A 15,192-nucleotide genomic window follows, 5' to 3' on the forward strand; every position below is an offset into this window, starting at 1 on the left:
TAGGTATTTATTGAACATAAAACTGTCTTGTGAAATAGAGTGAGATTGCTGAAGATACTTATTATACACTACTTCAATACAAATTCATTATTAAAAACCTTTTACCGAGGTTTACTTTTAACCACAACATAACAGATGTGCATATTGCATGATTAATCTATAATAAATATATTTTAATAAACTATTGGTGTTTAACCAGCAGTAACCATCTTAATAAATATGAGGCACTGGATATTGGACAAGCTGCTCTTCTTATCTCTGTCAAACACTTGGAGGTTACGGGACTTTTTGAGAAGGAGGGAAGCTGTGGCCTGGTAGGAGGCAGCTTATCGTAGACACGTAGAATCATTAAGGTTGAAAAAGACCACTGAGATCATCTAGTCCAACCATCAAGCCACCACCACCATGCCCAGTGAGCCATGTCCCTTATTTCGCAGTCCACCACAGCCCTAACATGCCCTGATAACTGGCCTCCTTGCTGCTCCAGCCCCACATCTCCTGCTCAGCCTTCTTACCTGGCTCTGCCATTTGATCTCAGTCCTGAGCTGAATCAACACTTGGCCCCAGATGTCCACTCAACCCTGTGTGCAGAGCTGTGCCACTGAAAAGCTATTAATTCAGCTCCGGGTGGTTGCAGACAACGCTCTATCTGCCCAACAGTTTTGCAGAGCGGATGGATAGATAGCCTCTATGAATCAAGAGCAGAGGAGAGCCCATACCCTTGGGGTGGAAAAGAACACAAGATTTGTGAGAATATGGATCAACAGATAAGCTCAAATGAGGTGAATTGGGCTTTGAACTCAGTGGAAGGCAGTAAATGCCTTTGACACAAGGGTGAAACAGGAGTCTGACTCCAAGTCATCAGAGGCAAAAGACCTACAGTGCTGCTCGGACCCCCTAGTGTGCTCGTGTATGGGAACTGCTGAATCACGGCCTGAACCACTGATTGGTCACCTGAGGTGAGCACCAAGTCAGCCATGGGGGCACAGGTGAAGGTGATATACCTGTGTGGGTGGAAGGGGTGGAGCCTAGTTCCTCCTCTCTCAAACCCCATTTAAGGGCTGACCACCACCAGGGAAGGATCTCTTCTTGGAGATCCCTCCCATGTGGAGTCCTCTGCGAGCCTTGTCATCTTAAAGGTGAGCCATCTTCTCTTTTGTATTACCTGTATAACTGTTTGTATAGAACTACTTAAAATATACCATCTTCTATACTATTCCCTGGTGGAGTATCGTCATTAGGAGTTATTTACTCTACATTTGGCGAGCCAGGCAGCTCTAACTAAATCCATAATGTCGTTTATTTGGAATATGTTTAAATGGGCCAAGGGGGAGAACGTTACCCCCCTAGAACAGACAATCCCTGGTCTAATTCCAGGATTCATGGGGTCACCCTACTATGGATTGGCATCCGTTATTGAGAAATGGGGACCCATGCGGGTTCCAGGGACTGCCGCTCCTTCTCCATCTTATTTGACTGACTACTTTGTAGGATTAGATAAAGACATACTTGTTACCAAGGAGCGGCGGTTAGCTGCCTCTGCAGTAGCCTGGCCATTAGTAATGGCCATACTCAAGTTAGATGTTGCAAATGTTAATTTGGAGACTGAAAATCAGTTATTACGAGACCGTATTGAGAAACTGGAACAACAGCTGGGTACGTTAACAACCAAAAAGCCTGGCCTAAATGTCCCCACAAGACAAATAAGGAATATATTGGTAGAAGACACCCCAAAATCAGAGGAAGAAGACTCTGATATGACAGGGGAAAAGATCTCTAAGGCAGATCTCGAAACTCCATCTATGATGGACCCATTCGAGATTCGGCCTATTATAACTCAAAAAACAAAGAAGGTACAGGATAGACCAGCAGGGGTGCCTCCTGACCAATGGCCCCCTGCAGAAACCTGCCTCCATGTGACCGCTCGTCCATATACAGCCAATGAGTTGATGGACCTAGTACAACGGTTCCATCAGAAACCAAGAGAAAGCATACCATCATGGCTCCTAAGGTTATGGGATGCAGGAGCTGAAAGTGTTTTAGTAAATGGAACAGAAATGTCAAAATTAGCATCTATAACGATAAACCCGGCATTAAGACAAAGATTATATGCAGCTGTCCATTATAATGAGGAAAACCATTCTATTATAGATTGGTTGATGGCTGCATGCCGCTTGACATGGCCCAACAAAACCGATATCCCTCTTAATACTGGTTTGTGGTCCTCTATGGAGGACCTCCAGACCTATATCAGAGAACTGGGTATGAGGGAGGCTCTGTATGCGGACACTTTTGAAAGCCCCGATACGGAAAAATTTACAGCGGGCATGAGAGATCTAATACTACAGCAGGCCCCCTCCCACCTATATGGGATGTTGGTTTCCATATTAAATCCGTTGGTGGCATCAGAAGCCATCGTACAGCAGGCAGCCCAGTTAGTAGCAGACTTAGGGGAGACGGAGCGCGTAAGAACCAGGCGTAATGTTCGTATAGTGGAAGATGCTGAGGCCTTCCCTATTAGAACTAAAAAGCCTGCTCCACGGATGCCCCGATCAGGCCCCGTACGGGTATCCCGGAGGACTATGTTTAATGATCTCATACGGGCTGGGGTTGCATTTACCAAAATTGATGGGCAACCCAACCATGTTTTGTTACAGCTGTGGAAACAGCTTAGAAATGATCAGAAATTTCAGAGTGCTCCCAGAAAATCGGGAGTACGAATTATAGAAAAAACACCAACAACAACCTGGAATTTGGCTGACTTTATAATACCGAACAGAAGGAAAAAATATCCGCAGGTGTCACAGGCTACAGTGCCTGAGCCACCTGTGGCAAAAGATTTAGATCTGGCAAAATTCATGGATTAACGGAAAATTCTGGTCCCCATAGGGCCTCTAGCTGTGACCGGAGGCCCTATGTAGAACTAACAATATTCTGGTCCAGGACAAATGTGCAGAAGGTGATGGCTCTAGTGGATACTGGCGCAGAAACATCGATTATATATGGAGACCCAACGAAATTTAAGGGTAATAGAGTGATGATTGGTGGGTTTGGGGGACAGACTATTCCAGTCACCCAGACGTGGCTGAAATTGGGGGTTGGGCGTCTCCCGCCCCGGGAGTATAAGGTGTCGATTGCCCCAATTCCAGAATATATCTTGGGCATAGACATTCTATGGGGTCTGGCTCTCCAGACAACTGTGGGAGAGTTCAGACTACGGCAGAGGTACATTAGTATCCGGGCAATACGGACAATATTGAGGGGCCATGCGAAACATGGGCCCATTTGTTTGCCAAAACCACGCCGGATTACTAATGTAAGACAGTACAGACTCCCGGGTGGACAAGAAGAAATATCAAAAACAGTGCAGGAATTAGAGAAAGTAGGTATTATAAGGCCTGCACACAGCCCATATAATTCCCCCATATGGCCAGTACGGAAGTCGGATGGAACATGGAGAATGACGGTGGATTATAGGGAACTGAATAAGGTCACGCCGCCCATCCATGCGGCCGTACCCAATATTGCCTCCTTAATGGACACTCTTAGTAGGGAAATTAAAACCTACCATTGTGTCCTGGATTTAGCGAATGCGTTTTTTAGCATACCTATTGCTAAAGAATCACAAGATCAATTTGCATTTACGTGGGGAGGCAGGCAGTGGACCTTTCAGGTCTTGCCACAGGGGTACGTGCACTCACCAACATACTGTCATAATTTGGTGGCACGTGACCTGGCTGATTGGAGGAAACCAAACAGTGTGAACCTATACCACTATATTGATGACCTCCTGTTAACATCCGACTCACTGGAAGCAGTAGGGGAGGCAGCAGATTCATTAACTGCCTACCTAAGTGAAAGAGGATGGGCTATCAATCCTCAAAAAGTGCAAGGTCCAGGACTGTCCGTAAAATTTCTAGGGGTAGTCTGGTCAGGAAAGACCAAAGTATTACCTGATGCCGTCATAGATAAGGTTCAGGCATTTCCAGTCCCTACAACACCAAAGCAGCTGCAGGAATTCCTGGGTATATTGGGATATTGGCGTTCCTTTATACCTCATTTGGCGCAGCTGCTGAGACCTTTATATAGACTTACCAAAAAGGGCCAATTATGGGACTGGGGGAGAACAGAACAGGATGCTTTTCAACAGGCGAAACAGGCGGTTAAACAAGCCCAGGCACTGGGTATATTTGATCCTACCCTTCCAGCTGAGCTAGATGTTCACGTAACTCAAGATGGCTTTGGCTGGGGCCTGTGGCAACGTCAGAGTTCTGTTCGGACCCCCATTGGATTTTGGTCTCAGGTGTGGCATGGAGCAGAGGAAAGATATAGTATGATTGAAAAACAGTTATTGGCTGCCTATTCTGCATTACAAGCGGTAGAGCCAATAACCCAAACGGCCGAAGTTATAGTCAAGACTACATTGCCAATCCAGGGGTGGGTAAGAGATCTGACCCACCTTCCTAAGACGGGGGTGGCCCAGGCGCAGACGGTGGCACGATGGGTTGCCTATCTCAGTCAGAGGAGTAGTCTATCTTCCTCACCGTTGAAAGAAGAGCTTCAGAAGATTCTTGGCCCAGTAACGTATCATAGTGATGCACCAAAACAAACTTCGGTTGCTCCACCACAGAAGAGTCCCGTCCAGGAAGGAAAATATCCTATTCCTGAAGATGCCTGGTACACGGATGGGTCCAGCAAGGGCAACCCAAGTAAGTGGAGAGCAGTAGCGTACCATCCTGCCACAGACACAATCTGGTTCGAAGAGGGGGATGGTCAAAGCAGCCAGTGGGCAGAGCTGCGGGCGGTGTGGATGGTTATAACCAAAGAACCTGGTGATGGTATCCTGAATATTTGCACAGATAGTTGGGCTGTGTATCGGGGGCTCACTCTTTGGATCGCACAGTGGGCCACCCAGGATTGGACTATCCACTCCCGACCGATCTGGGGCAAAGATATGTGGTTAGACATATGGAATACAGTCAAACACAGAACTGTGTGTGTCTACCATGTTTCTGGTCATCAACCCCTACAGTCACCAGGAAATGATGAAGCCGACACACTGGCCCGAGTTAGATGGGTTGAGAACTCTCCATCTGAGAATATCGCTTACTGGCTACATCAAAAGCTGCGGCATGCTGGGCAGAAGACCATGTGGGCAGCCGCTAAAGCGTGGGGACTGCCCGTACAACTATCGGACATCGCTCAAGCATGCCGAGACTGTGACGCCTGCTCTAAGATAAGACCGAGGTCGTTGCCTGAAACTACAGCCCATCTTGCTAGAGGACACAATCCTCTACAGAGGTGGCAGGTTGATTATATTGGGCCTCTCCCTCGGTCTGAGGGGGCGAGATATGCCCTAACCTGTGTCGACACCGCGAGTGGGCTAATGCAGGCCTATCCAGTACCAAAAGCCAACCAGGCATACACTATAAAGGCACTCACAAGGTTGATGGCTGCCTACGGGACACCGCAAGTCATCGAGAGTGACCAAGGAAGTCATTTCACGGGTGCAGTGATACAACGCTGGGCAGAAGAAAATAATATTGAGTGGCGATTCCACCTGCCATATAATCCAACGGGGGCAGGCCTTATCGAACGTTACAATGGTATTCTCAAGGCTGCCCTGAAGACAGACTCTCAGTCCCTGCAGGGGTGGACAAAGAGACTCCATGAGACCCTGCGGGACCTGAATGAAAGACCTAGAGATGGCAGACCCAGTGCCTTGAAAATGTTACAAACAATATGGGCCTCCCCACTTAGGATCCAAATTACGGGCACCGATAATGAAGTGAAACCTCAGATTGGCAATGAGAACAACCTTCTGCTCCCTGCCCCTGAAGACCTAGAACCAGGTACCAATAGAATAAAATGGCCCTGGAAGGTGCAGGTAGGACCACGATGGTGCGGCCTACTTGCACCTTGGGGGAGATTATTGGAGGTGGGGGGTTCGGTAGCTCCTCCGGTTATAGGTACATGGCCTACTGAAATAATGGTTAACACTCCAGTCTTCATTGCTAAGGGGACCCCTATCATGTCTCTGTGGCAGATCAGGACACCCCCTTTGGTGCCTGATATAGTCGTACAGCCACAGACATCGGGTCAAAGGGTTTGGTACAGGCGACCAGGGCGTGCCCCTGTACAAGCTGAAGTGTTAACCCAAGACAGGAATACGGCCTGTATCTTGCCCTGGAAAGCGGATCTTCCCCTCTTGGTACCTCTAAAACACTTGTATTACTCCCCATAAGTCTATGAATCACCAGAAGGAATCAAAACAATACTGCAGTGTTCCAGAGTTGTTATAAGACCATGTGAAGCATCTGGTGATGGTCTAACCGGGACTGATGACACGTAAGATGGACCTGCACTGTATGATTACATGCTTCCAGTAGATACCACCGAGCACTGGCCCAAAGAAGAGTTCGACGGATGCGCCGATCATCACTCATATCAGATTACATCAGCATGCGTTGCGACGGGCAATTATGTAAGCGTCGCGATGTATTGGGTCTCTGTATCAAGGGGAACTCACCTTATGGTTACTTGATCAGTGGTTCATGTCGTGAAGGGGTGGAGTGTATGGGAACTGCTGAATCACGGCCTGAACCACTGATTGGTCACCTGAGGTGAGCACCAAGTCAGCCATGGGGGCACAGGTGAAGGTGATATACCTGTGTGGGTGGAAGGGGTGGAGCCTAGTTCCTCCTCTCTCAAACCCCATTTAAGGGCTGACCACCACCAGGGAAGGATCTCTTCTTGGAGATCCCTCCCATGTGGAGTCCTCTGCGAGCCTTGTCATCTTAAAGGTGAGCCATCTTCTCTTTTGTATTACCTGTATAACTGTTTGTATAGAACTACTTAAAATATACCATCTTCTATACTATTCCCTGGTGGAGTATCGTCATTAGGAGTTATTTACTCTACAGCTCTCAGAGAAGTATTTGTCATTCTTTGCGTCACTTAATGACTGAGGTTAGTCGCAACTGGCGGATACACACAACATTTCACTCCCAGAACTAATCAAGTGGGAGAGGAGCAGTAATTCCTCCCATGTCCTCTCCTCTGGGTCCTGCCCCATTTGTTATATGGCCACAGTTACGGGCCTTGTAATCCTTCCTGCAGGCCACCGGCTGATTCCAATATATCAGAGAGAGCCAAGGATCTTAACATGCAACTTTTAATTGAGCTGCATCATCTGCCACAAACATGAAATTAATGGTCCTACATCATAATCGTAAATTCATACATAACCTCATGCACCAGCAAATAACTCTTTGCAGAGATACGACAATGGTAAGCTGATTTGCAAGACACGCACGCTACCCAGGAATCCTAATTAACCAAATTAACACCATCACTTCAAATCATGTCCCAGCAGTAGGACATTTCCGTTTGGCCTCAGGGTTGGAGCAAAGCAGCCAAATGAAAGTCGGATAGCATCTCCACGGGTCCGGTGGGCTAAACCTTTGCAGAGGGAAATATGTGCAGCCCATCCACACACTAGAGGAAGGGAATTAAAAAATCTCATGAGTGTTTTGTGTGTGCCAACCCAAGCCATGCTTAGCACAGGAGGAGCTCTCAGTTTGCCCTGCATTTCCCCAGTTTAACCAGGAACATCCTCGTGCCATGCTGTGAGCCCTCTTAGACCTCTTCCAGGGACTGCTGACACTGCTAGATCTCTCCAGAGAAGGCCAAACGGTGCCAAGACTCGGGCCTGGGGTCACAGGTCAGAGCTGGCAAGAGAATCCAGCATGAATCTCAAACCCCAAACCCACTTCTTCACACGTGTTCCTGCTGGCTTGAGCTGCTTAAAGCTCGACCTCTTTTTTTGTCTTCCTCAGGATAGTCAGGCTTTTCTGCTTCTGTCTTGGGAAAAACAAGTCTCCGTTTTGGTGGCATGTGGGATTCAAGCCCACAGCGATCCCAACGCTCCGTACACAGAGGATAAGAGTTGTAACTTTGTGCTAGAGGGCTTTGCTCACATCTCTCCCACATCCAGCCTGGATAATAAAGTCACTCAGTCTCATCAGAGTGCTCACGCTGGGGTGTCCAATGGTCCTGGCCCCCACAATATCTTGGCTGACAGCTCCCGTCCCTGCTCCAAGTAGCTGCTCTAAAAACCAGGATGGGGTTTGTAGCCTGATGGAAAAAGGAGACTCCTACCAGAAGTGGGGTTCGAACCCACGCGGGCATGCGCCCATTGGATCTTAAGTCCAACGCCTTCACCACTCGGCCATCCTGGTGGGCTGCCTGCTGACCCCTGGCCATCCCGGTCCTCCCCTTAAGGACGCTCGGCTCACCAAGCCACCAAAATCCCAGCCCAAGCCTCTTCCCAGGCCCAGCAACATTTCCCCTTCTCACTGCTTCCTTTAAGATCCCCAGCAAATCTTCTGGCACAGCACAGCAAGAAAGCTGCCTTACTCCCTTTACTTATATCACACACACACAAAAAAAACCGTTTACTAATCCCATGAATTTTCCAAAATCTCAGTTTTTCCCTCCTGGTGCTCCATTACCAAGCAGCATCTGGCTCAGCCCCAGTTTGTCCACCCTAGCCAAACTGGGAGTCAACAGTTCTCATGGGCCACGGAGAACAGAATGGAGCCCATGTGCCATGCCAGGCCACTGTTCCAGGAGCACAGATATCTCTGGAGGTTGTCATCCTGACCCTGCTGGTGTCCAGAGGGACACATGCAGCTCTGTCAGCCCACCAGTGCTCGCTGGAGAAGCCAAGTAGTTTAAACACCATCCTTCCACCTCAGGTCCTGATCCTCACTCCCTCTGTAGTTCAGATTTTTGGGGGGCATTTGGTGAGAAAAAACAGTGGGGGAGCTGATTCTTTCTTTTTCCTTTTTGGCAAGGTACAGCTTTTGTTTCACCCAGCTCTTCTTTTGTTTTAGAAGGAAAAAAACAAAAGGTATCTGTTGACTCACATGAGATTCAAACCCTCAGCCTCAAAACAGCTACATGCACTAACTCTTTAGCCCTTAAGCCACAGGAACCTGATGTTTCCTGTCTTTCATTTCAGCCACTCTCATGCTTCCCAGGCCAGCACCTCCACACAGGGCTGCCGTTGATTCAGTGGGATTCTGCAACTCATTCTCAGTCTTGTCCCCTCCCAGGGAGCCCCCAAATGACCTGGCTCCCACGCACTGCCATGCTCCCCATGATGCCCACACAGAGAAACCTGGCCAGACCCATTCAACAGAGCATCCCCTCTGCTGAAGACACACTGGAGCACATGGGAAGGGCTGGGAAGGCCCGGTACAGGATGCTGCAGCTCAGCAGAGGACCAGGTTAATCTACCCACACACACAAATCATGCCAAGAGAGGACAGAAACATTCTCTGCTTCCCTTTACCTTTCCCATTACAGCCGCAGCAACCCACTGCGCTGGTCTGTGTGCAGAATGGCAGCTCAGCATCTCTGGATGCCTCCAGCTGCAGCACCCGCATTAATATCAAATGAAGCCATGCTCACAAAGTGTGTTACGCTTGCCAGCTCTAGAGGAATCTGGTCCTAATGAGCAACTTCAAAGCATTAATGAGCTTGCAAAGCTCTCCTCTTCGTTTACAGAGCTGGACCTCGCACGCTTGGCATTAAGACAGGGGTCACCCATCAGACGAGGAGAATGCGTGTGCATGTCGGCGAATATAATATATTTGTCATCCTCTAAGAAGCAAAGATTAATCATGCTCTCTGCTAGAGGAAGCTTTTACACCACATCTGCTCTTCACAGCATGGGGAGAAAGGAGCTGCCCTCAAGGACATCCATGACCTGCTCTGCTTGTATCCCCATAGTACCCAGCTTTGAAGCTAACACTGACCATAACCCCGTGGGCCCATCCGGGACGTGCTGCCTGAACTGATATCCTGAGGGCTGAATAAAGCAGTAGGATCAGTCTCTCCAGGGATGTCTCTCCCCTAGCCACATCCACTTCTGAGCTTCCCCTACCTCACTGTAACCTCTGGGTTGAAGCAGTGCCTGGCTAACAGCCGTGTTGCACTCATTTTAGAACTCAAGCTGAGTCTCCAAGGCTGATGGAAACTTTAGAGGAGTCTAAATATAATGCATAATCACAGCCTCTAACCCTCAGCTAGGAGACAGCAGGCACACAGACTGCTTAAGGAAAATGATACCAACATGTCCTGAAGTCAGAAAGGTGTTGTCCTTAGGTTCAGAGGCACACTGGCAATGCTAACTGGGATGCAGTTCCTCCTCTCACCTCCCAGAAGAGATCTCTTGACACTCAGTGTCTATTCAGTAGATCTGTGTTTAATTTAAACAGCCACTGGAGGCAACTGCCATCCCACACGTTATTACTGCAGCTGGAGGGTGGCTGATTGGTAGTTAAGAAAAAGACAAAAATCCAAAGCCATAATGTCATGAGCAAGGCAGGGTAGAAGTGGCACTTTGTAAGAGATTTCAGGACAAATCTGCACTGCTTTACTGATGCGGGGGTGAAAATGATCTCCACATCCTCACTTTAGAAACTGGTTGGCAATGAGAAGCAGTAGGGCAGGGTTCTCCTCCACGTTTCTTCTGTGCCCTCTCCTGCTATAAGAGCAGTTTGCTGCGTAGGCGACAACCATCAGGAGCATGAAATGATGGCAGTGTTGGGCGCAGAGCAGTCCTACCAGGGTCATATAGATGGAGTGAGACACGACAGCTTGGCTCCTTCTTGCCCAGCAGGATTGGGGGTGAGAAAACTTGCTGCTTATAGCTCCTATGCTGACTTCATGTTGCTCTTAATGAGGAAGGTCTTCAGACTTCAAGAATTGAGTATATCTAAAGACATTGTTGTTGTCCCACACATCAGTGTAAGCTTGTACCACACTTGGAGAGTAGCTGGAGTTCACTGACAAAAAGAACAGTGGAACAGGATAACGTTACCGTGCAGCCAGTAGCTTTCAGAATAAAGAAGCAAGCAAGCACAGAAAATCATTCATCCTTCCTATTTCTCCTGCCTCTGGAGAGGCAGTTCAGGAAACCAAGCCGCCTCAATTTACATGCAGCTGGCTTTCTTTCAGAAGGACTAAGAGATACGCATTGCATGCCTACAGGTGAAAGTTTGTTCTCTGCAGAATGTGACACAATGCCCCACTGCTTGTTGGCTCTATAGCTCAGGAGGAAAGCTTTTCCATGAGCCTTGCAAACAGCCAGAGGAAACAAAGACCTGGTACTGTGGGCACACAGATGGGATTAAAAACCAATGGTCTCATGCAACTACTGGAGGATATTTACCCCAGAGGGAAAATATGTTTTCTTTGTTGATTAAGTTGTAAGGCAGTAAGTGATAGCAAATAATGCATTACTTTCTCCTGCTCAGGAATGATCTTCCACCTGTTCACTATTTTCGACAAGCTATCGTTATTTTTAATTATTCTCTCAGCATTTTCTACAAATGCCTTTTGGACAACAGACAGTTTCTTTAAAAAAAGTCAATCTTGAGGACTCAGAACTCCTAGGCTTCACATCATTGTGCCTTCTTTGGTTTTGAATGGGTTCTCAATGAAATGGCTGGAGTGAATAGTGATGGTTTCTCATTTCAAAGCCATCGCCTTCCCAGATTGTCATTCCCATGGATATTCTGGACAGGATGCTTGTGTAGCAAGGTTTCACTTTATCTGTATCTAGTCCGGGCTAAATAAAAGAAATCATCACAGACCCATCTCTCCCTGTCACTGTTGCATGCCTCTTCCGAATATCATCTCATACAGCACAGAGAAATGAGTCACAGCTGTGTAGAAAAGAAAGCTCAAGAACACATTGAGGATCACAGAGGTGTGATACTGGTATTTCAGATGCTGGGTGCCCAAGCCATGAAGACAAAAAGGGACCCGATGTAAATGAGACATTCAGTGTATATTCATCTACTCTTGCCAAGTGCCGACTGCCAGACTTTTTTCTACAGCCACTGCAGAGAGAAAAACATTCAGACAGCTTCATCCCATCTAAGGCATCTGAAGAGGGTGAAATTCACTGCTTTCTGTAACAGAAGCAAAGGAACAAAGTCCATCCGAGCAGCTTAAGCTTGACACCTATTAGCAGGTAACTGGCTTCGGGGGCTGTCGTATCTGCCTGCGGGACAGGTCGTTACAACAGGCAGAGCTGGACACTAACCTTACTGTTTCTAGAGGTGGAACCACCAGCACCAGAGCCTTTAAGGAACTGAAAGCCTGGTTGGTTCCAGTTCAAGGCAGATGATCCCTGAATTTCAGCAGATACCTGTAAACCACATTCTGTTAAGGACATATCGAAATCTTGCTGGAAAGCGCTGTGTGTTGTATTTTTGTCTGCCTTTCAGCACTACAGAGGAACATTCCATAGGAAACCAGAGAAGACAGTTTTTTTTTACAGGTCACATTTAGGAAACGCTACAGTATGCAGCTCAGAAGCCACCCAAAAAAGAAACGAAGCAATTAAGTTATCACATAGACAAACACTAGCAGAAGAGGGCTCGCATGTGTCAGAGAAATCAGCTGCAATTACTTGGCTAGCTTGAACAAGGTGTTGGAATGAATGGCAAAGTCCCTTTGTGCCCCACCTGCAGCATCAGCAGTGCCCACCACTGCTCACTGGCTCCACGGGGAAGCGTGCAGGCGACATATCACATCCCAGATGTCAAGGTGTGTCTGCATGAATTCCTAAAATGACATGTGTTCTTTAGCCCAGAGCTTGGCTCCAGGCTAAGAGCTAAATTCGATGTTCTCTGTGGCTAAAACTTCTTCAAAAACCATTCTGGGTTAATTAGAGAAGGGAAATTTTGGCTGCACAATCTGTAAAGGAAGATTGGCTTGGGAAATGGTATGAAAGTCGTGGTTTTTGCAAGAGCAAAGAGAAAGAACAGGCTCATTTCTAAAAGCACTGCACCTAAGAACTTCAGAAAAGCACAGAACTTCACTGAAGTATAATGAAAGGCACTGCCTGAAAGCAGAACATCTCCTTTGGCTCAGCACATCCTCTCCCAGAGGCACCACATCATTCCTGCTGCTCAGAAAACAGCTTCTGTCTCTTTTTAATAGTTTTATTTTTAGACATCTCTCATATTTAATTCTTTCCCTTTCCTTATGTAAGGTTCTTGGAAGGGCTGCAGTGTCAAACAATAATTACATCAGAGAAAATTTAGAATCCACAGTGTTAAAACGAGTCTTTGCTCTTGACAAGTGAATGAATGTAGGAAGTGAGGGGATGAAGTTTTATCAAGGAGAGCACCCAGCTGGCACTGTAACAGCATCTCTCATGGGCTGGGGGCACCTGCCTTCAGATGGCAGCAAGCTCAGCCTGGAGCACATCAGTACATGCCTGGGATTAGCACGGTCTGAAACCTAGATGCACAGTTACGCAGCGATACCAGCACATATGTGTCTCTCCCCATGAACAACCTTGAGGAAGGATTAAAATACAGTCTTGCCATCCTCTTGCCAGTCCTGGTTTAGCTAAAGTGTACGTGCCTACAGCTGCTGCTGTGCCTCAGCTGAAGATCAAGCATTTCCCAGTGCCCAGCACTGAGCCTACCACTTGTCTACTTACAGCAGAAGTGAGACAAGAAGGAGAGAGATCCACTTCCCTGTGCTTCTGAGAGTACAGGTACCCCAAATGGGGTTCTGAAGCCTTTATGAATTATCTCCCTTCCCCTCTATGTGCTGCATTGTGTTAAACTCAGTCCAACACAACATGGGAATAATCTCCAAGTACCTGGCTTGCATATTCCAACAAGAAATCAGAGAAGGGTGAATCTGATCCTCTACTCGTAGAGGAAATCAGTGATGACTGAAGCAGCTCTGGGTGAAAAATCTTATGGAACAACCAGGAGAAAAAAGTTTTCTTCTCCAAGAGTGCAGGGAACTCCAAGCAGACTCCGTGTTGAAATACTGACAGGTATCAGTGGGACTATCTGTCATACAGTGTCTAAAATCAGGCTATGGTAAAGAGTAGGTGTACGGAGTGAGCTCACACATAGTATGTACAAGAGCTTTCTAGGGATAATATGTTTATAGAACGTATATATATTTCTCCATATGGGTTACCAGCTGGACTTCTTTGATGTCTCAGAAGACCATCTTGCTAAAATCATCAATGACAAAACCCAGGATTCTCCCAATTAGACATAACCTGTGAAGGGAACTGTTGAAAGCTGAGCTTGCCTGTTCAGTGGGTTTACCACCACCTGACAGGAGGGCACCTGGACCATGTGCATATGTGCCTTCATTTATTTCCTTTGTATCTCATGCCACTAATACCAAGTTGAAGGAAAAAAAGCTCTGGAGAAGAAGAGTGAGGAGGAATACAAACCTATGGAGGCTCTCAGTCGTCCCTCAGCTTCAGTTCCAGCATAGGCCTAGCATTTGAGATGTTCCAGTTTGCTTTTCCTGCTTCTCTTCACGCTCAGCTTCTGTCCATGCAGTCCCTTCAACCTCCTGTGCATGAGAGGGGCCAGGCTGTATCAAGGTGGAGCTGGCTGGTGCAAGGGAGTATAGCAAAAGTGAGTCTCTCCTGACATAAGGTAGGTAGCTTCCTGAGAAAATGGGAAACAAACTCCCAGAGTGGAATAGTTTTCAACTTCTTTTTCCATTTCAAATAAAGTTCTTCAAATTTCTTCTATTTCTCTGCAACAGAGGTTAGTTGGGTTTTTTTTTGTTTTGTTTTGTTTAGGTTTTTTTTGACACTCACTTTTCAATAGAGCCACAGTGAAATGGTATTAAACCCCTCTGAAGTCATGTGGGCTTCAAGCACTTACCTCCCATAGCTCCCTTCAAAACACCAGATCATAAACAATAGAAGAATACCTCTAGCACATTACCCTCATTCATCTGCATCCTTTATTTCTTCTTCTTTTTTTGTGCACTTTTTTTTAATATAGCCTTTCTTCTCGAATTTAAAGCCTGATTTTTAATAATTAGGCAAAATAAGCCACGTGGGGGTTTTTTAACAATCGGTTTTAAAGGTAGGGTTTTGAAAAGGAGACAATGAAATTATTATTATTTCATTGCACAGCTGTGCTAAGGCGATGGGGAAAGAGGGAGGAGACACCGATATTTGTTTTTTGGCTTTCAGTGACTGTGACAAACAAATAGCAGCTCCGGTCTTGGTCCACAATAGAGCTAATTGGTAACACCTCAAACTGTATGTCCTAAAAACTCCTAATTAGCAGCTAAGCGTTGGATAAATGAGAAAGCATTTGCTCCTTTGTG

General features: G+C 46.9%; 1 non-coding gene across 1 annotated transcript; it reads right to left on the bottom strand.

Annotated features, from left to right (window-relative positions):
• Positions 1 to 8,157: 8,157 nt before the first annotated feature.
• TRNAL-UAA (transfer RNA leucine (anticodon UAA)) lies at positions 8,158 to 8,240 on the bottom strand. Its single transcript has one exon. It is a non-coding gene; the product is annotated as a tRNA-Leu (tRNA).
• Positions 8,241 to 15,192: the final 6,952 nt, after the last annotated feature.

The sequence above is a fragment of the Cyrtonyx montezumae genome, unplaced genomic scaffold (genome assembly GCF_038088225.1).
Source record: "Cyrtonyx montezumae isolate F1298 unplaced genomic scaffold, pur_monq_1.0 scaffold_6, whole genome shotgun sequence".
Taxonomy (NCBI): Eukaryota; Metazoa; Chordata; class Aves; order Galliformes; family Odontophoridae; genus Cyrtonyx; species Cyrtonyx montezumae.